We start from the raw sequence: 26,932 nt of genomic DNA, 5'->3' as shown, positions 1-26,932 counted from the left end.
CATGTGGGCATCACGATGAGTTCAGAGAGGAATGCAGATTTGAAGAGAGACTCATGAATATATCCAAAACCTGGACAAATTAATTTGGGATGTAGACATCCGCTGATTAGAGCTCGGGGGTGACTTGGCTTTCCTGCTCATGCAGCTTGGATCCCCCGCTGTGCAGAAGGTCCCCACTTCTCCCATACCTTATACACGCGATGGATGCTCACAGGGCTACTTTAAGCCTTGAGAAGGCTAATTGCCAACGGCTCTCCCTGGAGACAGTCTTCTCGGCAGGCTGACTTAGACCAACAATCTGATAACTCTAAATCACTTTTTGAAGCATCAACATTTCCCACTGACTCAAGGCAGAGCCTGGGGAGATTAACATTGCTCACTCTGAGAGTACTTCTCTTTAGAAGCTGAACTGAGGAAAAAAAAAAAAGGGGGGGGGGGAATTTTTTCTTAGAATCCTGCTAACTGGCATACTCCATGCACATGAAAAAAAATAGGTCTTTTTAACACAGCAGAGGTTTGGCCCGGTAATACACCGAGAAGAGATTTTCCCACCTATTGAAAAGGATGGGCTGTCTTCTTAGCACTGAGCAATGTCTTATTTCCACTCCCCTTTCCCCCCTGAATACTTGTAGAGGTCTCAGGGGAACTAGCGGTTGTGTGAGACCATGTTCAGTGACAGCAAAGGTGTCACAAGCAATCCCTCCATGGTCGTGCAGAGAGGAAAAAAAGACTTACAACCCACTGCCTATCATGCATGGGCTGTGGAGAATATGACTGCTTAGAAATCGAAGCTTTCATTTCTATTTATCGCCCAGTCAGACAGGTATGGAAGGCATGTTCGTTCTTCTATGTGACCATCCAAAAAGGTTAAATAAATAAAGCTAACTATAAGGAAACTATGTGCAAAAAAAACCAACCCCAACAACAACAAAAAGCACCTTCTAGTGTGGTTACGCTCAGGGTGAGACTTTAATTGTAGAAAGATAAGGAGTTTGAAAGAAGCGGATCATGGCCCGATCCTGGCTGCATCCAACTTATACTTGTGCTGTGAGGTCCGCGCTGGCTGGTGCTGCGTTCACACGCAGGCTGGAAGCGCTTTAGGACAGCACTGGCCTAATCTGGCCATTAAAAACAAAACAAAAAAAAACCCCAGCAGGTGGATGCTCTGAGCAGATGGGGAAAGGGCCGCCGCAGCGGCGCATCCATTAGCATAACACCCAACGGCTGCCGCGTGGCAGCTGCTGAGCTGGGGCTGTGGCAGAGAAGTCCCCAGCAGGGATCTGGAGGACCCTGGTGTTGAGATCTCAAGGGGTTTGATGCCCGGAGATCTGCAGCCTGTATCCCCAGGATGATAAATATCCTGCATCTCTGCAGCCGAAGGGATTTTGCACATGAGCAGGACCAGGTCTTGGCTGCAAACATTTCATATCAGGGAGTGATGAAAGGCACCATAGGAGAGCGAAGTTGTAAGTCAGTGGGAGAAGGGTTCCAGTGCTGGCAGCGCGATTGCTTTCATGGCTGAAGAGTGTGTCTCATGGCAGTTACGGAGATTTTTTTGGGAAGATAGTTAGGAGGAAAGAGCAAGTTGAAACTCGAATGGAGCTGAAGCTGTCTGGTCCACCTGTGGGTCTCCCCGAGAGAGAGGAGCATGCAGGTACCTTCTGCATGTACTTGCAGAACCGTTGAGAGCTGTGGTAGTGGTTTTAAAAAAAAAAAAAGTGATTGTCACGTTTAAATGATTCTGGCGGTTTTGATATTTCAGAGTTAGGCTGTTTGATTGCTTGTTGCTTTAATCAGCACAAACTCCAGAAAAGCAGCTACCGGCGGCAGCAGCAGCAGGGAACAATGCATTTAAACCAGTGGGGCAGATTTTCAGCTGCCATCACTCCACCGTCCTCTGTGGATTTTTGCCAGGAGAGTTTGGCCCAATGTACACATTTCCCTTACGTGTGGGAGCAGCATCATTATTTGAGTTTACCACCTTGCTTATGGATGCAGGGCATATATACAGACCTCACAGACCCGTATATAAGGATGGAGAGCTGAGCATAACCTAAGCTGCAAGTGCCATGCTTGTGTCTCTGGTGGCTGGGAGAGGTTGTCCTGCACCTCACAGCGTAGCACCTGAATTTATCTTTCCCTCTGAGGAGGAGAAAACTCTATCAGGACTTGAAAAATCACTTAAGTTTGTTGCATAATAATTTCAGCCACATCTCCAGTAGTCCCCAGTGCTTTGAAATACCACTTCAGCATTCTTGCAGGAGTTTCAATACACGCGGCACAGAGGGCAAGTAATGAAAACATGGAAGCAATTTAAGTAACAGCATGTGGGTACACAAAGGACTGGTAATGCCAGCAATGTAAAAAGGGGCTGTGAACTGGGGATATAGCATTTACTCCGTGGCCACTTAGGAAGGAAGAAGATATGCCTGCTCCTAAGCTTTCCACTGCTCTGCTAATTAGGCAATAGGGGCTAGTGGCTGATTTCTAAAGCTGTGGTCCAGGGAGCGGCGGTGATTAGAAGGGGGCTCTGTGGAGAACCACGCTGCTCATGTGCCGAGGCCTGGTTTTTTTTTTTTTTGCCTTTGATTCCAACTGCTACACTAGATTAAAAGACATAAACATACATTAAATACTTTCCTCATGTTGCTTTTCCGTGTGAGCAATCGCCCCGGGGATGTTACGCGATCATGAATGGGAGGGGAGGGAATCCAAGAGAGGATCTTGCTGGGTACGGTTGATGATGCCCCAGAGCAGGGAGGGAGGCAGGGGGTGAAAGAGCATCAGCGTTGGGAACCTCTGCTCTGCCGGCTTGAATGCTTGGCTGCAACCCAACAACTTTTGGGGTTTCTTTTAAGTCATGACCATGCCAAGTTTCACATCAGCTTCCCCCTTTTGAAAATAAGAGTGAATTTAGTTTCCTAACTCCTTTCCCAGGGCTGCTCGGAAGGTGAATCGTAGCTTGGGCTGTCCGTGCGGCCGCTTGTGTGGCAATTGGAAAGTGCACAAATGTTCTGTAAGCGTTTGCTCTTATTTCAACCCTTCGGTGACTGGGGATGGAGTGGGCTGAACCCTTGCCACTTCTAAACCCGCAAATGGCTCCATTTCATTTAGTCTGATTGGAGAGGGAGGGGGGGGGGGGGGGGGGGAACAGGAGCCCAAAGGATGTCCTGCTGGCATCTTGGCAAGCCCTGCAGCCACTGCTGTCCCACCTGCAGCAGGGTTGCTCGAGTCCAGCGTCCTCAGCATCACTAAAGGTCTCTTTTCCTTCAGATAAGGAAACATGCTGTCAGTCTGGAAGGGCACTGAAAGCGTGGCACCAAATGCAACAAAGCAATCCATCAGCATTCCCTGCCTGTCATATAACATTTAACAAGCCCCAGATGAGCAGTATTTCCCTGGTTTTGTTTTATTTCCTTCCCCCCCCTCCCCCCCCCCGCATTTGCTGCTTTGTCTATTTTCTTGTGTCCGCAAATACTTTATTTTCCACCCCCTTCTTTCTTTAAGCATAGCCTGACAAAGTTTCTTTGGAGCTTCTATCATATGCATAATGTTCTGCTTCGGGGGATGTAAACTCATTTTTTTTGTAATTATTATTGCACTGGGGTTTTTTGAGAGCTTGGGATGGGTGAATGCATTTTATTGCTGAGAGATAAGTGGCAGCAAGTCAATTGGAAGTAAAGCTTCCTTGTGTGCAGTCAGAGGAAACTCTATCTTGGATTTTCTTGCAACTTTTTTTTTTTTTTTTTCTCCTTTGAGTTCCTGTAGGTATTTGCAGTTTCTCTGCAGGAAGTGATTCTAGCACTTTTTTCCTTGAAATTCAATTCATCGTCTTCCTTTCCTCTGCACTACACACGCAACTTTCTCCCGTGGTTCACCTTTCCTTGAGGACTCTCATTCGCATGCTTTCCCCTTTGTACCCCTCCTTCTTCCAGAAGATCATGAACGCTTCCCCCTCCTCTCCTTCCCCCTTCTTTGCATCGCTGACTGCACATCGCACTTTCCCTCCAGGTTCTCATGTGCATCTGCAGCTCTTGTCGAATTACCCCTGTGCCAGACTCCTCTCCCTGGTGATTTGTGTGCATGATCATCCAATTGCTCACAGTGCATGCTTATTCCTCTTTGCTAAGGGCATCCCCGTGTGAGATGTCCTCTGAGTCAGCTCTTCCTCTTGCGATCCCAAATGTGGCTCAGGGAGTTGACGTAAGCGCTTGCTCCCTGTGCTGCGTGTGGCTTAGCAAGGAGGAGAAAGCACTTGCGCATTTGTGGTGGTACCTGCTTGAAGTGGCAGGCTTTGATTTACAGCTTTTTTCTTTTTTTTTTTTTCCCCAAAGGGTGGAGCCTCCATAGCCCCTTCAGCCTGGACCTGTTTCTGTGCTGGTTTGGTCCCCTCTCTTGCTTAGCAAAGCCTTGAGGTTGCTCTAAATGATGCTGGTGGCAGGTACCTGAAGCTCACGCCAGCAGTGCAGACCTCAGCTCTAGCCAGGTTATGGAATAGTGGTAGAGCCCCAGAAGTGCCAGCACAGTGGGGAAGTCTTCTTCTAGTTGCGTTTAAAGTGAAACTGGCTTTTGAGCAGCTGAGAGACCAATTCAGAACTGCTCTAAAAGGCATGAGGCTCCTGGCATTTATACAGTCTTTCTACACAAACGTACGGGTGCAAACCTACACAAACTCAGCTCTTTGATATTCATCCCAGGTTTCTTTTTGGCTAGCTTTTCTTTCTACTGCATTGTTGAAGGCACAAATGAAACAGCTGCAGTGTGGTGCCCTCCCACCACAACTACCTCGGGCTCCCCCCAAAAAAGAGAGCAGGAATTAATTTCTTTGTAAAAACTTCAGAGCTTAAGAAACCAGTTTTGCTATGAGCTGAGAACCACTCAGGCCCAGGTTCATCTTGGTCCTTGAAGGCACCTGAGGTGCCCAAACTGGGAGCTGAGTCCTCTTGGGCCCCCACGTAGTCACCTGAAGGAGGCTGTTACCTCCTGAAGGTGGTTCAATCCTCTCTGTGAAGAGCAGGGAGAGCTGGGTCCCGGCTCTTACCCTTCCTTTTCCTTCTCCAAAGCCTACTGGAGCAGTGTCCGCTTTGCACCGTGTCATGGATATCTTGCGACGGGAATAAAGCAGAGTTTCTTTTCCAGCTCGGTGCTCTGCCTGAGCCAGCTGATGCCCATCCCTCACTGTCTGTCTGCTCCCAAAGAATTGTGACTTTTTTTTTTACATGTAGTCAAGTATTTCTTAAAGAACCAAACGTCTGGCAATGAAGAGATGGGCTGGGGAAATCTAAGCAGGCTGTTACTGCTTAATGTGGAGTGCCAAATGAGGAAGACTCACTGTATTTGATTAGCTGTCATATGACCAGAGCTTGTGGAGGCTGTCCGTGTCGAGGACAGGTTTTGTTTTGCAGCAGTCACTCCCACGGCTGAGTTTCGATGTCCCTCTGTGACATTTCCTTGTTTGCTTATGCTGTGCCTTTCTTTCAAACCATGACAAAATGTCCCCAGTGCTGGTTTGGGGTTGAGGAGACGCTGCAGGGAAGCAACTGGGACCAGTGCAGGGAAGCTGAGGGTCCAGCTGGAGGTCCCACAGTCTCCACCACCAAACCGCGGGAGGGCATGGGTGCTGCTCTCGGCAGCCTTGTAAAGGCTTGGCCAAGTCAGCGCACGGTGGTTGTGTGGCCAGGCTAACAGAGATGTGCTGGAGATACGACACGCTGGCACGTGCACCCAGAGCTGCAAACCTCTGTACTGGTTGTGTCTTCATTTGCAGAGGTTTTGGGATGCACAGGGGTGTCAGTCCTTCATGCATGTGCTCACGTTCCTCCAGCATCAACTTTTGTATGCAGTGCTCTCTTTCCTCTCCTTCCAGGCATGCCTGACCACAGATACCTTCTGATGTACCTCCAGCTTTTTTATCTTCAATCCCTTTTTCACACACAAATGCACACCCAGCTAGTCCCCTCAGGTCAGGTCTAATTCTTCACATGCTTCATTCCCAGACAGGCTTCTCGCTGCCCACATTCCCCTGCATAGTCAGTGGGACTGCGTGATGGACTTGTCTTGAGTTCATTTGAATGGAAAGAAGGGCTTTACCTGGTGCTCTTAGCTTGCTTTTTTTTTCTTTTTCTAAGAGCATTGAAACTCGTGAAAGTTGGTTTCTGACCACTTTCCTCTTTTGTGGCTTCTCTGGTGTCTAATGATGAGCAAACTTGTTGGCCAAGCTCTCCTTGGGAGCCCCTCAGGGGTCTTTTTCTTCTGGCCAGCAAACAATTTGAACAAAACTTTTTTGAATATCATATCTCAAAGATTTCTGTTCTTACGTCAAATTTGATCAAAATTGGTCAAAATATTCCAAAAACATTGAAGAGAGGATGATGCAGGAAGGCAAGGAATTTGTGTGTGCATTCACATACACACAAACACAGTGTGATCATGTTAGCCTTGTTTCCTTAGGAAACCAGTCTAAAAATATCTAGAGTAAACATGCATTGTTTTGTTTTTTAGTGCTGAGACTTTTCCAACTCTTGAACCTTAAAATGATTCCATTTGATACGTGACCCTCGAGGACGAGTCCAGTTAGCTGTGTTTTTGTAAGAGCATTATTTTCCATTTCTTGCCATGACCTCTAATGTGAATTAGACCAGTGGCGGTTGGCCCCTTCGTTTCAGGACATGAAGAGCTATTTCTACATCGTGATTATATTTGCACTTCGAGCTGCAGGCAGTTGCTATCAGGAGAGGGATTCTCAAGCCATGGTGCATGCACCAGTAGCAGGACACTGCTTCCAAGTAGGATGGTCAGTCTGGAAAAATCTCTACTTCTCCAGGGTAGTATCAAGCAAAACACCTTTTTATTATCTTCTTTTTTTTGCTGGAGCTGTGGGCTAGCAGTGAAAGGGACAAGCGGCAAGGCTAAGGTGTCTTACTACAGAAATGAGGTTGCGTATTTGAGATGTGGCTTGGACTGTGACCACTGTGGGAGATAACATTGCTGAAGATGAGGACATGGTCATTCAAGATGGACAGTCAACTCCAGCTGTGTTTGCAGAACTAAGTGTGTCTCTACCAGGCTCGTTTTAAGATGGTGCTTCATGTTCCTATTGTACATCAATGTTTACTGTTGGCAGGTCCTATATGAAGGCATCAGGAGGGCCTGTCCTCCTGCAAGAAGTTCACAAGCTCTGTAGAAATAAAAGGAGGAGAAATGAAACCATCTTGTCTCTTAGTACAGTATGTGAAATAGAGTAATGAGATTAAATGACTTAAGGAACCTGTCACAGGCCAGGGTAACACTCGGGCCTTTTTCATTGAGCTGTGGTTGCTTAACTATGACACAATTGAATCTCCCGGGTGGTGGCCTGACCTTCAAGCATTGGGTGCACAGCTCTTCTGGAAGCCAGTCCTCTTCTACTGATCTTTGAAACTGGTGAATTTGTTTCAAAATTATTAATTCTCTGCGTCTTCATTGCTAGTTTAAAAATAAAATTTATCTCAGAGAAGAGTTAAGGCTTGATGCAGAAATGAGGGGGGTGGAGTTTTGGGGCCGGCGTGCAATCAGTCAATCTAGATGTCTTTAATAGTCCCTTCTGGTCTGTAAACCCTAAAATGTGGTAAGAGTCAAATGAGGAATATTTACCGGAGGACTCATTATCTTCTCATCAGTTTCTCATGGCTCTCTGTCTCACCTGGGTGGCAAGGTTTGTAGAGAGAGATGGTATCTTTTATTGACATTGGTGTTACAACAACTCTACCACTATAAACCTGGGTGGTTCATTGAGGAATTCAGCACTTCGCAGCATCGTCGTAGCTTCATGTGAGCCGCTCTCCATCCGCACTGCTGAAAGATGAGAATCAGCCCAGAGGGGATTTGCGGGTAATTTTGCCTTGCCCAACGCTCTCGGGAGGAATGCGGTGGCACAAGCAAATGAGCCAGAGGCCATGGCCCCGTTCTTCTCACTGATGGTTCTGTCTGACGAGGAGAGGGATGAGCGGTGGACGCTGGGATGTGTCACCACTGATCACTCCCTTGCTTCACTGTGGGACAAGTTGCTGGTTCCCCACCTGGTGCTTCTGTGAAAAGGCACTTCTGTAATGCGCTTGGCAAACGTTTCCCAGGAGGATACATAGGAAAGTTTCCTCATACCTTCGAGGTAGAGCCTGCACTGTAATTTCTAAATGGACTTTTTTTTCCAGTAGTCTCCCCTGCACCCCAATATATGTTAAAATATTGTGCTGGCCTGGGTAACTTCACCTAAATTTTACCTGCTCTATTCCCATGTGGGTAATTTGATGAAAGCTCACCCTTATGACTAAGAAAAATAGACCTGAGGGAGATATTTTTCCACTGGGGAGCAGCAGCACTAACAGGGACTTGATCAGCCCTCATTTCTGCCTCCCACCAAAGTCTTTTCAGCTGCAGGGACAGTCCCTATGTCAGTATCCTGCCTAATCTGTATTAGCGGGGAGCTTGAAGGCGCTTCTTTTGTTGCATCTTCCACTGGGAACTGATGGTACTGGATTGACGACGTGTTTTATTTCTTATACCCCATGTATGCGCAGGTTAGATGGGGATAATTAATTTGTCTTGCCTGTTTTCTGACGTTGCGTTCACCAGCACTCAGCTGAGTACTCTTCCCAAGGACAGCCTCTCGCTTTCCATGGGATATTTTTCTTCAATAATTTATGTAATCATTAAGATGAATTCCCTCCAGCCTTTTCTCTCTCTTAATTCCATTGCATTACTTGTAATTATATTCCTGATTTGAAGGAGAGGTGGCGGGGGGGAAAGCCTGTTTCCTTCTGTGACTACAGCACAACGAGCGCAAGAGGACCTGTGAAGAGCGTGCTGGGGAGGGATCGATCTGTCCTTAGGTCATTGACTCTGGGCGTGGGCAGGAGCTGCTATTAGTCACTCGGGGACAGCAACTGCCAACGTGCTTCATGGGAATTTGTGAAGCACGGGGCAGCTCTGCGGGAGGGCGGTACATCCTTTGCTGCTCCCTGTGCTTTGGTTGGCAGACATGGCGTGTAACCGAGTCATGCTTCATCCTTGGAGGCAACTGGGGTGCTTGGGATGTGGAGCCCTTAACTCTGCTAGGGGCACCCTTGAAAAGAGTGGGACTTTGGCTGTTGATGCCACCTAAAGGGAAGAGGACGATTCAAAAACAAGCGAGGGCAGCTTGTGATGGACAGCCAGATCCTTAACCTGAAGCATTTGACTGTAATAGAGGGACTGATAGTGACTTACCCTCGGCTTTCTGCATCTGCAGGGGTTCATATTACTGACGTGTGCGTAAGACTTTGGTAAAGTAGGACAGTCACTAATTACTGTCTAAATAAGCCTTTTATTATTACATTGTGAATCTGGCCGCTGAACTTCACTTCTACCTGTTAAGAGGCTGGCGTGGGGGATTTCCAAAGGTGCTGAAAAGGTGGGATGGAAAAGTAGAGAAACCCTGTCATTTTTCAGTCTATCTGGCCTGACTGAAGCCAATAAAACTTAGCATGAGCCTGTGGGGTACAGCAGCTGCATGCTGGAGATATAAGTCGACTCAGTCCATCTTGGCCACATGGTTTAATAGGCCTCTGTGAAATCCCTGGGTCAGAGGCCAGCCACCATGCCCATCTTTGTCACATCTCGGTGATGTGTATCCTGGCAGGTTTTTCTTTTTGTTCCCTCCCCGGCATGGAAAGGACCATCTGCCGGGTTGGCTTTCAGAAGAATTTTGAAAAATACCAATTTCCCTTTGTTGTGAGAAGGGTATGAGTGGGGGGGTTGGGACAGAAGGGGGAAGGAGAACCTGACCTAAACCCAAGCCAGCATTTGCAGGGGTTTTAGAATAGCTCGTATTGTGTTTCCTACTCCCCAAGGAAGGGTTGCCCTCTTTCTTCTTTTCTCTTTGATTCGATTCCCTGCCACTCTGCGAGCAAGTCAGAAGCTGCAGCTGCTGCTGTCAGCTGGGAAGGGAGTCCCCTTGTTTAAAACCCATGTGTTAATCCCTGGTTAGAAAAAGTCAAAATGCTTTATGCTCCCCTTATAGTCCCCTTTGCTTCTGCTTGCCTGCAGCTTCACTGCCTGCCCACAGTCCTCGCCCCTCATGTGAAAACACAGATAGATGTTGACCCCAAACAGCCACGACAAGGAGCACAGATAGGATAAAGGTCCATAAATAAATAAATCCAAAGACTGGACAAAACAACTAAATCTAGTTTTTTAGAGCGGGGAAGGAATTGGAAAGGACATCAAGTTTGTTGTGAGGTCTGGGGAAAAATTATGGGGGAACCGTTTTTGTCGTGGCTGCCGGACACAGATGGGTAGAAATGTTTGCTCACAGGGGCTGTGCTTTGTTCCCGAGGAAAAGCCGCCAGCCCAGTGGGAGAGGAATTTAAACAGTGAGGTAAGGAGAAAGGAGGATTTGGGCTCTGCCAGATGGAGACGGCCACGCAGGCGGCGCTGGACAAGGGTCCGATGGGTAAATCGGAGGCCTGAGGGACTTAGAAAGTTTATCATCAGGTCTGATGCCACAACGTTGAAGGTTGAATGTGAAGAGTGGCCTGAGGTTGAAAGGGGAGGGAAGGAAAGATTTTTGATTTTGACCATGGCTTTTTCTCAAAAATACCCTCCTATCTTTCCAAGTAGAACAAGAAAATAAATCACCACGGAGATATGGAGAAAGGAGTTAGATGATGGATGGTACGGACACAAAATTGAAGGCAGTGCCCTACAACTATTGTGCCTGAACACTACCAAAGAGCATAGGTTTTCAGCACTTTCCTAAGGTCCTCCTCAGTTTGCAAGTGGAAAACTGAGGCAGACAGAGGTGTCTCACCCACGGCCACCAGAGAAGGCATCCTACCTTCCTCTGCTCCAACTGCAGCAAGGATCCCTGTGCCCACCCCTGCGGCTTGGTGCATCCATCAGGCTCCCACCACCACCCAGCTCTTCCCATCCATGGACTGCAAGAAACAACTGGGGTCCCTGTGGGTCCTCCCTGCCACCTTCTCCCAGACGTGGTGGTGGGGGCAGACCAGCAGTGCTCGCCCACTATGGTATCCCGTGGCATGGGGTGGGCTGGCAGGTGGCCCAAAGCTCTTGTGCATGGGCTCCTTCCCAGCAGATTACCCGTGACCTCTGCTCCCCATTTTGGGTGGCAGGAAGGAGCCGGCAGCCGCTGTCTGTCTCCCACCCTGCTCCAGTCCCTTCCCTGCCATGGCCCCTCGTTAATAAAGAGGTGTAATTGGGAGCCCTCCCTCCGTCCCGTCTGGTGTGAGGCCATTTGTGTGCCGGAGGAGGAGGGGCAGATCCGGCACTGGGGGGGTTGGCAGCGGGGGAGAGAGGGAGGGAAAACTCTTTTGTTTGTTCAAGTAATTTAGGCCTCAGATGTTTAAAAAAAAAAAAAAAAAGAAAGGAAAAATATCTTGATCAGTGCTGGTAAAGGTGTGCTCCTGGCACATAAAAATATCTCAATAGCAGAGGGAACAAAGCACAGCAAAGAAGTGTGGAATTAAGCATTTCAGTTTTGTTTCTCAGGTTTGTCAGGAGAGACGTGAATCATTAAAAAAAGAATAAAGACAAAAAAACCCCAAAGTAAAATCTGTTTCTGACTTTTGCAGAGATCTCTGCATCCCCGCGCTCTCTTTCGTTGTGAAGGACTAAAAGCGGAGCGCGGGCTGAAGTCTGCATCAATTCCTGGGTGTTGCTGCTGGGTGTTTGCTTTGTGTCTGCTCCGCTTAGCCGGGCCGAGCTGAAGCATAGGAGAGTTGCTGGTTTTTTGCAGCTGATGAATTTCGTTTTCTGCTTTCTGTGCGCTAGCACATTGCCTTTGGAGTCCAGACTTTCTACTTCATGTGCGCTAACACATTGCCTTTGGTGTGTTTGGTACCTAGATCGCAGCTCTCCTATGCGTCCCTGTTCCCCATCATCCCCTCGAGACATCTTGCTTTTTTAAATGGGAATGGAAAATCAAAGAAACAAAGTAACAAACGTTTTTCTGTTCCTTTAGGTTCAGTAAAACTCACCTTTAAACCTCATTGAGGGGCCTAAACTAAGTAGAAAGTGACTGCTCTGTGATGGGCTTTGCTGTTGAAACCCTTGTGTTTCAACTGTGTGAAAGTTGTGGAAAAATGCACGTGGATTAGGCCGAATTTAATTTATCTTTTTTTTTTTAAGGTAGAGAATAGGGTAATGGTGTGAAAGAATGAATTAGTTATGGCAAATCTTATTAGTGTCCATTGTAAGCAGAGAAGCAGAGACATATGGGAGCACTTGCAAAATTATTCCTTGTTTATTCAGCTTCGTAACCGAAGCAAATTTTTTTGCGTAGTGTCATTGATTTGGCAACTGGAGGGGTGTGGAAGGTGTGTGTATATGTAGCAAAAAGGGGGGGAAGGGGGAACGCAGTATTGGTATTCCATTAAAACTGATGCTCGGTGCTTTGTTTGTCAGGTTTTGGCAAGGCTTTTTGCTTTGAAAGCCATTCAGAGAGGATGGGAGCAGATGGCAGGGAGATCCTGTTTGTGTTATTTTTGGACATTCCCATTGAAAGTCTCAGATTGTTGTCCTTTTTCCCCCTTCCCCCACTCATGTATGTTTTTCTTTCTTCCTTCCTTTCCCCTCTCCTTCTTGAGAACTTTTTTTTTGTTTTAAAACATATATTTTAATAATACAACATCACCTAAAAGCCGTGTGTGTTTCTGATGAACCAAGTTGTGGATATTTTATTTCTGTCTGCCGAGATTTGAAAAAGTTGCAAGGGGGACTGTCTCCTCTTGAAGCGGTACGAGCGGTGTTAGGAGGGCAAATTGGGTAGGAATGGGAAGCCAGACTGCCGTTTTGGTGGGTTCAGCTCAATAGCAGCACGTTTCCCTGGTAGATCAACAGCTGTATTAAGCCCAGGCAGCAAGTTTAGATTGAGGGTCTCTGATAAAACAACTTTAGTGACTTGCATGACACGCGCTCGTGACCTCCATCCTTTTTAAGCCCTTGTGGTGGAGAGGGCCAGCTGTAGATAGACTGGAAAACTGAACTATGCCCTGGCTCTTCATGGTGGTCTTTCCATGTCACTGGTGAGATTCATTGGTCTTAGGCGGTCCGGAAGGTTTTTGTTCTGCCATCATCTGTGTCCAGATTGTGCTGGGAAGAGAGAACTTCATTGCCTCGCATTCCTGGTATAAGCAGTTTTCCCAAGCAGTAATTTAGCTTCATATAACACCACTGGAAATGTCTGCAGTGCTTTTCATGTGGAAGTCTTCACCGAAACCCTTCACAACCTTTGTGCAGGCAATCCAGCAAAGCTGAGCTGGGTCCAATCAGTTAAAGCACTTGGCTAGCCCAAGTCTATCAGCGAGGATGTGCACACACAAAGAAGATGGGAGGTCTTGGCTGCAGTCGGTATCCAAAAGTTCAGGTGATTCACCTGAAGCTGATTAAATCTCTTAAACTAAGCTGGAAATCTCGAGGAAACAAGCTTTCTCATGCTCGTTCTGTCAGTGGTTATTCCCAGCTAGAAGCAGATATTTAAATCCTCAAATCTTTACATCAGTTGATATTAGAGGTGCTTTTGCACAGGAAAATGGTCTAGAAGGACATTAAGCTTTGGCCCAGAAAAGTGAGAAAATGAACTTTACAGGTTTTAGTTTAACTACTCTAAGCCTTTAAGACAGTTCGGTGCAGGTTTTGTTTGAGTTCAAGGTGATGATTCATGTTGGTTTTTAGATTGCTTGAACCTGTATACCCACATCCTCAATTATTTTTTTTTTAACTGGTGCACTGAAGGAACCCACTTCAGAAACTCTCATTTTATTCTTAATTGAATGAAAGCTTAGAAGTCTTTCACTTGCGTTGTAGCACCTGAGTTTCAATGTTATATCTGCAAGAGAGGTCTGCTCAGACAGTAGCGGGTGACCCAGGATGTATGAAGTGATGTCACTTGAAGTGCATTTCGCTGGCTAGTATAAGCTACGGAGGGGAAAAAACAAAACAAAACAAAACAAACCTCACCTTCCTCTTGCTGTTACCTCTTGCTAGATGATGAACATCCTCTTGGCAGGATTTCTGCTCTGCAGCGCTGACTTTTACGCCTGCCTTATTAAAGTTTGGCAGCTCATTCTTGTTACCTACGGGACGAGCCTTCTGCTCGGAGGACCTTCCCCTGCTCCTGGGGTGTCTCGGCTACTCTGCCCGGTGAGGGTTTCCCTTCGAGAGCTTCCAGCGATCAGGGCTTTCCTGGTCTGGCACGTTGAGAAAGGAGCCAAGCAACAGTCTCAGCCTAGACAAAAGGCAAACTCGACCTACTATTTATGTAGTTACTTAAACATGATTTAACCTAAATAATGCACACTGTGACTTGGCTGGGGGAGAGGGGGAAGGGGAGGAGAGGAGCTTGTTTCTAATGAGCCAGGAGACAGCACAATTAATTACATATGAAGGACAGATAACAGACAACAAACTGTCTACAGTAGAGAGAAACAAAATACCGATGTGAACAATTAAAGCGTCCACGTGACTGAAGGGTCAGCAATTTCTCATACAGCGGGCGGCTGGGCACGGCCCCTGGAGAGCCACGATGGATGCTTGGCTGAGCGGCTGGCCAGGGGGGAGGCCGAGCGGGTGTGGGCTTTCGGGGTCCTCTGCCATCAAAGTCGAGCAGGCGCTTCTGAGGCTGACAGGCTGTGCTCTGGGCATTATTTTCATCACATGTGCTTTTGACAGCGGAACCGTTAGCTACTAATCTCAGTGACACGTGAGATGGGGAGGAGAGCAGTCGAGGCGGGAGAAGAAGAGCAAAGGCTCCGCGGGCAATTAGGTACCTGTCTCAGGATGCCGCCAGCCACGTGGAGGAGACCCGAAATGATGGAGGCCTTCCTTCTCTCTTTTTTTTTTTTTTTTTTAAATGTGTTAATTTTCCTCATCATCTTCCAGATGTGGAAGCGCAAATCCCAGCTGCTGGTAATCAAATTCTTCAAGGCGCGTGGTCAGGGATTTGCACCCTCTCTGCTCCCCCCCAAAATTGCAATGGAGTCTGGCATAAGTTATTCCCCCCAACACCCCTTTCATCCTCCCCTCCCTGCCAGTCCGTCCCGCGGTCAGCCCTTGGCTGTAAAGATTTGAAGGTAAAGGCCGATGGATTAGCCTAAGGAAGGGCCAAAGGTTAAATGAGCAGGGCTAGCAGCATGCAAAGGGCTACGATTGAAATATTTGCTGAATGCTGACAGGCAGCAGAATAGAGGCAGACAAGTGGCAAATTCCTGTTTTCTCCTCTAATTGAGAAAATATTTTGAGTGGTATTCAGGCAGGCTGCAAATCGAGACTCTGGGAAAGTCAGCCAGCTGGGGAGGGGAAGGAGGGGAGGACTTCAGTGGAAACACCATTCCCGCTAAACCTGTTTCCAAAAACTTTGCGCTTATGCTTGTGGAAATCCCTGGAGCCTGGTGCTTATGTTTTGCTCGGTCATTTTTCCTATGCAACTGCGGTGTCACAATACTCCCCCTCTGAACTCAAAATGTCTCCCAAGCAGAATTTGACCCACTCCTGATGTTTTTGCAGCCACAAAAGTCTTGCTTTGCAAGTCTAGCTTCTTGCGTGGAGGTGCTATCATGAAAAATCTGGGTGTTGTGAGGATCCAGCTATCATCTGCTGGTCAGGAGGTGAATGATCTGTTCAGCGCATGATGCAGATGAGATTTGATGGTGTTGGTAAACATGACAACTACTCAACCCTTGAGTATGTCCATTTGTAGCGTGGATAATACTCAGTTGTGTTTCAAGCCCGACTTGATGCGTGATGCCTGCATGCCTGGGCAGGGATGTTAAAATCATTGTAAAAGCAAAGGGAGAGAAATTGTTTTTGTCTGGTGCATCATGGGTCGGCTGCTCCGAGTCCTGCCTTGGCAGGACTCCGGCATCCCTTGCTTGCTCTTGGATGTGGGTAGGAGGCTCTGGTGGCACTTGGGAGAAGGAAATTCCAGCCTGATGTGACCAAAAGCAGTTAGCTGGCCTTTCACACCCTGACATCTTCCTCCAAGGGGTGATTTAATCCTGCACATCCCCTCTGCCCTAAGCCTTCTGCCTCCCCCTTCCCCAAATGCTCCCGCTAAAGCTGATAATGTACTGAAAAGGTTTCAATTAATGTAATTTCCTTCTTACTTAGAAATCTGTGGTTAGTTTAGGAGCTGGGGAGAAGGGGAGGAAAGATGTAAAAAAAAGCAGTTCTTTGAGCCAAAAAGCAGCACGAGGGTCAGCAGAGTTTACATTTGCTTCTATATGCTCATGTCATAAAACTCTGAGACGGGTTTATAAAATGTTTTCTGGTGAATGCCATAGCTGCAATGAAGAAAGGTTTTGGCAGGGGTATATTCTATTCGTGGCCAGCAAGTTGTGTTGTGTTTGGGCCCTTGAAGTCTTATGTGCTCCTTAAAGATACCCAAGAGGCAGTAGGGAGCTTTTTTTTATAGTCAATATGGGCTTGGTTAAAGCTTCAGCTTTCATCAGCAGGTCCAAAACTTTGTTGTTAAGCAAAGGGAAAGAGAGCTTGCCTTGCTTTGTGGATCATCTTCAAGTGGGACATGCTGAGGTCTGCCAGGGTTCCCTTCTGCTGGCCTTGCTTTACAGCTGGCCCTGGTAAGCGAGTGACCGGGTCGGGGTGATACTCCCACTCCCAGAGCAAGGCAAGGGACAGCGCTTTTCTAGCTGCATGACCACAAAGCGACTGGTATGTTGGGTTGCTTGGTGCTGCAGATTTATGCCTTGGTTCAGGGAGTCCTTTATTAGGAGCCCTGTGATGGGAGTAGGCAGCACGTTCACCACCTTCCATTGGGTAAACTGAGGCACTAACATGCCTCCTCTCTGCATAATGCTCTGTATCAGCAAGAGCTGAAAGAGAAGCCCCCAGCTCATTCGGTCACCAAGCCATCCTCCTGTCTTTAAATCACGGGTCTGTCTTGACCTTCCCGTACCCCCCTCCGATGGTGCCTGGGTTGCACAAGTTAGAACAAAGTGACACTTGTTTGCCTCGGCCAAAGAGCTCACTCAAGCAGGTGATTGTCTTGCCTCCTTTTTCAGTCCCAAAACAAAGTGTTGAAAGTGTTGTTCTGGGATGTAAAACATCCCGTATATTCCCCCGGGACTGGATTTTTGCTTTCCGAGTGCAAGTGGCACTGAAAGAAAAAGAGGTCAAAATTGCAGGATACAGGAGAACAATTCCCAGGTGCTGAAATTAGGAGAAAGATGTGAGCACTCGTCCTCTGTGCTCCTCACAGGGCAGGGAGCAAGGGAGCTTTAACGGCTCTAGCTGCAATCGTTAAAGAGCTGATCCTTCATTTGCAACCCTGCCAGAAAAAACTGAGCAAGAGGATGAGAAGTCAATCAAAATCAGTTAAAAACACCTCATTGTTTATTTGGCTTGGGGATGTCGAGAGGCCAGCAGATTTGAGACCAACATGAAACCGTGTCTTGCAGCAAAGACCATGGTTCCCAGCTGTGAACCCCTGTTCACCTCCAAAAGGGAAGTTTCTCCCTTCTGTGTTCAGCAAGGGAGGTTTGGTTTTATTTAATCATGTGTATTTTCAGCACGTGTGCTGCATCACATTTGCATGGAGATTTGGGTCTTGAAGTCCAAAGGGGTTTGGACCTCAAAATCCAGGTGCTCCAGTATGCAAGCCAAGGAATTGGGAACATGGATTTTGTGCTTAAAATGAAGCCATTAAACTTCCTTTGTTTTGATTTCCCTCTCTGCAAATAAAGGATATGACAACACACACCATCCTCTATGATAAAGGAGGTAGTTCCTAAGGTCTACAAAGCATTTTGAACCCCAACGTGATATGTAAAGCATAGTTTCATTTTATTTGGCGTGCTCTGGTTACTAGTCAAGACAGAAATACAGAAAGATATAGAGTCACCAATGCTTTTGGTTTTTGTTTGAATTTGAAGCCCCAGAAATGAAAGGGGGGTTGGGGCGAGACAGGAAATATAAACTGAAACTAAAAAAGAGACTTGAAGAACCCCAAGAGAAATGGAAACTCTGAGCTCTGCTGGGGGTGTCTTCAGCTGTAACTATCTGAAGGTTGAGCTCACCCCAGAGTGGGAAATCGTACTTTTTTATGTAAGAAAAAGAGAAGAGCTTCCCTCAGGGGACTGCTGAGTCTGGCCACCTCAAAGGTTTTAGTTTCTAAAATAATATGCGTAATATCGGCCTCTTTTAGTAGAGCTTTTTTTGTGAGGAAAGCCAAACTGCTTTGGAAATCATTTTTCAGGGGAAACTGAGGCTCGCAGCTGTAACTTGAGTTGCCACAGGTTATTCATACATGACATTGCTGTTCCAAAAAGCTTAAATTTCACAATTTCCAGGCTAGTGCTTTATCCTCCAGGCCATAATGTTTCTTCAGGGTTGTCTAGTCAGTTGCTCAGGATTTTATGTTGAGAAGAACCAGCTTCTGACCAGAAGTTTAGAAATTTGCCCCGTTCACAAAGCACATTTTTTTTTTTTCCACATGTGGTTTCTAGTTCTCAGGGGTTCATTTCTCTGGAAGAGGTTAAAAGAACCTTCTGCCACCCCCATGACACAGAGTTTCAGCGAAGAAGTGACCAAAACCAAGTCTGGGTAAATGTCTTGTTTGGGTGTTTGTAATCTGACTCAGCAGCCCAGACCTTGATTTTTATCTTCTCAAATGAGTGGGTGGGAGGGATGGGTGATAACAGTTCAAAGCAATGCAGTTCCTAACATCTGGGGGTTAAAGGAGGGATAGTATTTTACAATAAGGGCTATCAACATCGTGATATTATTAATTCAGTTGCTTGCCAGATAGTGGCTCAGTTCATTCCCGTTTCCTACAGAACACTTTGCTGCTTTGGAATATTTTAGGAATTATAGATATACTTCATCCTTCCCCCGTTGACCTTTCTTATTACACCTGAGGCAAATATGACGAGCAAGTGTAGGTGAAAGTGAAAAAGATGGTGAAGTAACATGGGTGGGAGTTGAAGAAAAGGAAAAGTTTGGTAAAGTTTGATAAGTTTGGTTGGAAAGATCTCCCTCAGACTTTGAACCAAAAAAAAGTTGTCCTTGCCTTCCCCAAAAGTATAATTCTTTTGTCAGACAATGAAATTGGAGCATTTATCAGGCTTCAGACATCCAAAGAAAAATCTACAATGCCTTTGGGGAATTTAAATGAAAATAAACATGGGTTTTTTTGGCTGCATTTGGCTAAATAGGAGAAAGATTGGGCTTTTTTTTTTTTTTTTTTTTTTTTTTAACTGACACCGTTATTAAACCAAGTCCAAACTTCCAAACTGAAGATTTATAAGGGTTCAAGTTTCTCCCGCTGGTTTGATTTAGGCCTTTGAAACTGCAGGCAGGCCAGGGAGGAGGCTGGCTCCAGCGGGCAGGAGCTGCGGCCGCTGTGGTGCTGCCCTGGCCCTGCTGCTCTGCCTGGGCTGTCCCCGGCCTCTGCTGGGAATGAAGGGACTTTCGGTCATGCTTTGTCTCCTTTGCCGCAAATTAGGCTGCCTGGCCAGCTGCTGGCTATCTCCTCGTGCTCGCCACTGACTTGCCTATTACCACTGCAATTCCTGTAATTTTAGGTCCAGCTCTTGCAGCAGTATGAAGGCATAGGCTTAGGTCCAGTCTTAAATAGTGGATTTGTGGCCCACTGTGACTCAAAGCCTTGGGGATTTTTTGAGTTTCCAAACCGGGTGCTGAGACAGCTGATATGGGGATTTGGGAAAGAGCCTTAAAACACCCCTAAGGGAATAAAATGAGAACCACCAGCTAAGACAAGCATTGCGGCCTTGTACCAGCACCCATCCGCTTCACGGCTGGGAGATGTGGGACTCTCAGAATGGAGGGGCTCAGGTCTTCAGGCTGCTCTCACAGCTTTGACTCCTCCATACTAGTGATGTGGTTGGGCTTCCTTGGCCAACAAGTGGCAACATGCTGCAGCAATAGTGTGTTCCCCCTCCTGGCATGGTTAGGCATGATATGGCACTGAGGAAGCTCCTCTTTAAGGGTAACAAAAGTCCTTTGGCCTTTGTGAGCTAAGATGGGCAAACACAGTCCCTTGAGTTTCACTACTAGTGGTCTTGTACCTGCTGGAAGTTGAATTATCCAGATCTTGACAGATCCAGTATGCCTGGATTAGTCCAATATTTGGATGAGAGAGCTTTTGAAGGCCTTAGGTTGTGTTGGCATAAATGAAGGAGTCATGGTTGAACACCTCGGGTATGCTAGATTAGAGATGATCCTAATATTGGTTTGGAAAACTTGTCTTAGGCTCATTGGAGAAGTCCTGTAATGAAAAGATTTCTTAACCTTAAACATGGGAGGAAGGAAAGAACCACAGAGAGTTAAAGGGACTTTCCAAATACAAAAAACTCATGGAGGAAAAGCAAGTCAAGGACCCCAAAATTTTTCAGCATCACACTCATAGTGTAGTCATGAGAGGATAGCATCTTCCCTTAGCCCAACATGCAGGTGCAAAGTATTTTGGAACCTCACTACGGAGAGTGCAAATGTGAAATGATGTGTTTCTGGAGTGGCTTGATGCTTAAAAACTCCAGTCAGAAATGTGAAAGATGATACCTGCTGTTCCTTGACCTGCTACAGATGCCATCCTGAGAGTGGGCACATTGGGGGATCTCCTGCGACTTTCACTCTCAGCTACAAAATGGGGAGCATCCTCATTCTCTTCACAGGATGAATTGGTTGGTTTTGTGGGAAGCTGAGACCCCAGGGGGGTGCACAGTGTTCAGGAGTCAGCTTGGATGCTATTAGCTCAGTGTTGGTCGCTCCCAGCTCCCACATCTCCAAACAAAAACACAAAAAAACCAACACGTTCCCCTGCCCTTCTTCTCAGTTTTCCATACTGCATCCCCTTCCCTTTGACTTTATTGCAGTTCATTGTTATCCCTAACTGGGGAATTCTGATTTAATGGTGTATTGGACAGACTGCGCTCCACAGCGTTCCCCTTTCCTTCCGTCCTATTTCCATAGAGTAATGTAAGATGATCTTTGGCAAGTCCCCTTTTGTTTAAAAGAAAATCCAAACAGGGGAATCAGATTGATTGCTGGCTCTGTGTGCTTTTCTGTTCACTGGAACATCTTCCCATTGTAGTAACATCAAATGTAAAGACTGAAGAACTTGACCCGGCAGGTGCCAACTCTTGGGAATACAAATGTTCAGTTATAGGAAATATCTCTGTTGCAGCGGCACTGTGGAAGCAATTAGGTAGAGGATAATGGATGGGCTGCAGTAAGATAGGAGGGAATGACTCCACAGAGGTGCTTCGTGGTGAGATCATAAACCACAAGAGCAGAGCGTGGATGGGCTGGTGATGTCAGCAGAAACCTGCGGTGGAATTTGTCTCTTTGCAGAGGACTTCTCTCTGGCTCGTGTTGTTGTTGCTGCTTTTAACGGTTCCCAAAGTAGAGGCCCCGCTGTGGAGTGACTGCAGCAGCGATAAAGTCGGAAATGCTGCTGTGTTTCGGTTTTAGGCGAACTTCTGGTTTCTGTTTCCACTGTCACAAAGTATTTTGCATTCACAAAGCATTTCTTCCTTTCTGAAGGCTGCAAGCAGGCTGCTTGGATGGGGAAAGAGTCGTCCTCTATTAGTAAGGAACAAAAACCCAACTGCTGGAAAAATCAACGCAGCCATTGCTTTGGGGCACCCGTTACCACGCTCTGCATGTTGTCTACCTACATGTGCAGATGCACTTGTAGAAGAATAGGGAGCCTAAGACAGGCAACACTCATTTTGCTCAGTGGTTGCAAGCAGAGGAATGATCATGCGTGAAAACACTCAACCTGCTCAATTTTGCTCTGTTGTAAAGTCAGGCTGCAATGGGAAAACATAAGAGTGAATCAGCAGGTACTGTCTTCAGGCAGGATCATCTCTTCTTCTCCTCTGTGTTTGTGAAGGACTCAGGTGTAGGCACACGGCTAATGGAAGGGCTTTTTCCCTAATGGTCTGTGCAGCAACACTTTTCTTTCTGGGAAGCACCTGGGGCTTCTCTGTGCTCGCACGCAACTGCTGCTGCCTCGGAAAGAGGAGGTCTGCTCTTCCTCCCCAGTCGCCTCTCCCAGCAGGGGCTTCCCCACCATGATCTCATGGAGATCTAATGGTAATTATCATCGTCTCATGGTTCAGCGGTGTCTGCCTTGAGACGAACCCACCGTATGGCTTTTGATCCCTATCTGAGTGCGAGGCGTGTGTTTTTGCGCACACGCTTCTGTGCTACCCACCATTTGCACTCTGCAGACAAACACAGGTGAATTCTGTTCCTGTTTCTTGGAGGTAAATACGTGCAAAACTAGGTAAAAGGACTGGAACGCAATTAAATTCCTCATCACCGCATGCACCAGCCTTTGCACGTGTATGCAATGTGTCATTGCAAATTAAAAAAACGGAAAGAAAGAAAAAGCAGTAAAAGGTGTTGAAAAAGCAGTTTTCTTACCCCCTTTTCATTCTGCTGAGTAAATGGCTTAGTAGTTGTCCTTTTTAGAAAACTATTTTTCAAGTTAATCTTTTTTTTTTTTTTTTTAATCTTGAGGTTTTCATTTCAGCTTGAAAAACAAACATAACTTCTGTTATTCCCACAGCTCCACTCCCAGACTTTCTCCCCAGCCTGGCACAAATGTTTAGTGATGGTGAGCCATGCAGTTTCTTGAGCTACCCTCTTTTCTATTTCCTTTTTAAAAAAAACATTCCCTGCGCTCAGCCCCTTGCAGGGCTGAAAACTTTTTTGTGTTTGGAGAAGCAACATGGAAATAACGAGGTGTTTTGGGATCATTTTTCTTTTTCTCTTCTGGTTTCTTTCTTTTTTTTTTTTCCTTTCCTTTCTTCCGGTTTTGCAGGGTGAGGAGCTTCAGAAATTAGTGTGCGTCAAAACCAGGGCAGACCCGCAACTCCCCCCACACCCAGTCACATCTCTCCTTCCTCTTCTGCCTGTGCTGCTGTATAAAAAAATAAAGTGATTTGAAAAATTAAGGAAAACCTCAGCCCATCAGCCACAGTGGCGTTCTGAAGAATCTGGGGGGTTTTCTCCAGCCCGGATCAGGAGATGAGGATCTCTCTTTGCCTCCTCTGGCTGGAGGTTTCTCGGTGGGAAGCTCTTTGCTGGAGCGTGGTGCCTCCTTGCCAGGGGAGCAGCACATAGCTGATCTCTCTGAACAGGTTAAATAAACAGGACTGTGTTTGGGTTAATTGTCACTGGTTCTGCTGCTCTCCATTACTGATCTATCTGGGAGCCTGGCCAAGGAGCAGATGCGAGAGACAGCATCATCACCTCCCTCCTCGTCCTCATTGTGTCTGGCTTTATCCTTCTTCTTCTTCTCCCCCCACCCCTTTTTTCTTTTTTCTTTTTTCTTTTTTTTTTTCCCCCTAATTTTTTTTCCCTTTGGCTGAGCAAATAGGCCAGATGGCAGTGAGGGGAACAGACAACAAGTGAGCCATGGCATATGGGCAGCCTGTTTAATTTCGACTCCTGTTGGGAAGTAGTTTGCAGGGAGATAAGTTACAAAAGCAGAAGAGGAGGAGGAGTATGTGTTGGAGGGGAGGGACAGGAGGAAGAGGCAATCCCTTTTGGGATCAAGCAGCCCAGCCAAGGGAGTCCGGGGCGCAGGGGACCGAAGCCCTGGCCACATTCCTGACATAAAGCAGTAAATTAGCTGTTTCCGTGTCAGGTTATGTAGGAAGTCGGCTGCACACAGGGAGGAAAGATGGAGATGTCTGTCCTCAAACAAGGAGGAGGAGGAAGATGTGTCTCCGATTTCCAGCTCGCCCACCCTCCTCCAGGCAAGCTCCAGCCAGGCTTAAGAGGAGGGATGAGGAGAATTTTGCCCAGCTGCAGGAGAGGAATCATGTTGCCCACGGTGATTTTTATCTGTGCATATGATTGTGTATATTTTGCTCATACACCACTATGGGTATCAACATGAGATCATCCACGTTTCTTTGCTTTTTTGAAACAAAAGGCAGGAGTTTTAAAGTTTCGTTACAAAACTAAGTAAAAAGTTGACACAAACCAAAAAGAAAGGCAGCTTAGTAATAACGTAGTTTACAGCTACTGCCTTTCCCCCTCCCTTTTCTTTTCACACTCATTTTTCTGTCTTCTGTTTTGCTTTTTGGATTCAATATGTTAGCTATCAACTTCTTGTTATCTATTCACATCGTTCATGCATTTTGGATTTTGCTGACTGAGACCAAAGTGGGTCTTGCCTTGAATGTGTCTCAGTGACTTAGGGACAAATTTAGAGTTAATTGCACTAAATTATATATGTGTGAGGCTTCCTGGCTTCATTTTGATGAACTGGGACTCTGGGAGATGGTGGAGGGGGTGTAGGTGTACTTTTCTTAGTTTTTATAAATGTGTTGATTTTACATCAGAACTTCATTGAAATGTAGTTAAAAATGCCTACACAATTTAGGAACTTGAGAAGTTTTATTCCCATTGATGCTCAATGAGATTTGGGGTTCCTTGGTACAGGCTCTCATCTCCTTTACCTCAGAGGCATTTTAAAAAATCTCTTATTTTGGCCAACAACATCCGAATTTTTTTCTATTTGCTCCTCTTTGATGGGAACAAGCATGGAATCCCAATACAATCATCACCCATGTGGACCATTAGGAGCTCTATGAATATTATCAGCATCCTGACCGGCGGAGTGGGACTCCCGCTCTACGTGTCCATGGATGGGATTCATCTGTGAGCTCCATGCTTGGCGGGGTGGGAAAACTCTACAAACCAATTAGCTCTGGAAATCTCGAGCCGTGTTGGCAGGATGCAGACGATCCTGGACCGCGGTTGCACTCTACGTCTGCACAAAGGACTTTTTATACGACATTAATTCTGCAGAGAAGTTTTTATTCACCAGACAGTCTGCAGAGAAATGATTATGCATCGCTGGCTTGGTGGAGCAGAATTTTAACTTCCAGCTCAGGCATTCCTCTACTGATTAGTTCTAACATGAAATAGAAACACAAGCCTGTGATTTATTGGTGAAATATTTAAGATAGATTGTTAAATTATTCAAATAACAGAGTTTAAAGCAGGCAAGCAAGCAAAAAAAAAAAGGGAGCTCATCCAAATAAGAGCTCGGTTTTCCTTGCTTTCCTGAATTTGAAAAACTTATATTTGGACTCGCTAGCTAACTGAAACAAAAAGTGTTATTTCACTGCAAAGAAAAACATATTTTAAAATGAAAGATTTCAACCTTATTATCCTCCCAACAAACTTAACCTTGAATCTTTCTCCATCTGACGCCTGCAGACTCTGTTTCACCTGCAGTGCTAGGAATTGTTGCAGCCCTCCATCGTTTCCTACTGCTCAACTACCACATCTTTGGGCACTCGCCCAACATGGCTGCAGTTTTCCTCTTTCTACGAATGCTACAAAAGGCTTTTTTGTCTTACTGTTAATAAACCAGGTGGGGACCTCTCCAGTCTTCCTACCTGGGGTTTGAATATCACCTCATCTTGTCTTGCAAGTAGAGTTGATCTTCCATCCTACCTTGTGCTGGAGAAAAAGCCTGTTGAATCTGCTATACTTGTCTTTGCCCGGTTGCCCTCTGATATCTGGGTAACATGCACAAAAGGTAAAACTAGAGCTGTCTTCTCAGAGGAGGAGATAGGAATGGTCATGGTCATAGTCTCTAAGGACTCCAGAGTTGTGGCAATAGTAGTGTAGACTCAGTAAAGTAAAGGATGAGTAAAGCATAAAGTTTTTTTGTAGAGCCTTAATGGTAAATTCCCCAATGTTTGAGAATAAAATATGTTGAAATTGCTGCATCCTAAGGAACATTTATTGTTGTTTTCAGTTGCTGTGCACCTAAGTTTCTCCAAATTCGAGGGAGGTTACTAGCACCCACAGCTGTATCTGTTCTGAACATAAGATCAGTGTGACACTTGAAAAGCAAAGTTCATTGGACTTTGACACATCTTCAGTTAAAACGCATGGGAAACGTGCATCAAAATCCGTAGAGACGGCTTTGAAAAATTCAGCCCTTTCTCTTCATCTACTCCCGTTTCAGCACAAAAAAGAAACGTTTTTCAAGTCTGACCTCCTCTAGCGAGTGCTTCGTCTTGGGCTGTGCAGCTGAGGAGGAGAAAACTTCCAAGGTCTGACTCTTTCAAACATGTGGCAGCTGAAAAGAAGATAATTAGGACAGGCAAATCCAAACAGTACTTTTGCAAATGGTATTTATCTTTTGTGTGTGTGTGTGTCTGCGTGTCGATATTCTACTTCTCCACCTGCCTTCAAAGGGAAGCTGATAAAAAGGATTTGCTTGGCCTTTTTGTTGCTGTAGGGGGAAGGGTGCCATTTGTGTGCGGTGCTACAAGACAGATGCTGCAGGTGAAGCTACCCCAGAGGGGGCAATCCTACCCGGAGGGGGCAAGTCCTGGGACCGAAGCACTTCTTTTTCTTTCTCTCCTCTTTGGGGGTTTGTTGTGCTGTGGGACCAGGTCCTTTATGTCATGTAGGAGTGGGCAAGGATTTATAGAGCAATCAACTTCATCATCATCAGCGGCAATCGCATAATGTTTCAGCCTTTTGTAATAGATTTTGTGTGTGTGTGAGCTGTAAATATGGCCAGGAGAGAAAGGGATGCGAAATGTTGGGCTTTTTTTTTTTTCCTTGGAAAGGGCCTGTCTGAGTTCCTTTATGCTTTTCAGGCCCAGGGATGAGAGAGAGCGTACATATGTGCAAGGGCGTGCGCACCCCTGTGCCCATACAGTCGCTCAAGTGGGAAAAAACCCCGTTTGCGGTTCACACAGGAGGAATTTCTGATGGAGACAACAGTGCTAAGCAGAAAGGCACATCCTGATCTCCAGCAAGTGAGGGGCACGCTCGTGCACACACGCACACACACATACTCTCCGGGCGCTCTGCATAATATGTGCAAAGCGCTGCCCTTTAATGAACGTAACCTATGGCGGCTGGGATG

The 26,932-nt window shown here is 46.3% G+C and overlaps 1 protein-coding gene across 2 annotated transcripts in view; it reads left to right on the top strand.

Moving 5' to 3' along the window:
* LOC142075058 (SET-binding protein-like) overlaps positions 1-26,932 on the top strand; it is a 259,616-nt gene that overhangs the window by 18,697 nt on the left and 213,987 nt on the right. The gene's annotated exons all lie outside the window — the stretch shown is intronic.

The sequence above is a fragment of the Calonectris borealis genome, chromosome W, assembly GCF_964195595.1.
Source record: "Calonectris borealis chromosome W, bCalBor7.hap1.2, whole genome shotgun sequence".
NCBI lineage: Eukaryota > Metazoa > Chordata > Aves > Procellariiformes > Procellariidae > Calonectris > Calonectris borealis.
The sequence above is the reverse complement of the archived record's forward strand: the minus strand, read 5'-3'. Positions and strand labels throughout refer to the sequence as shown.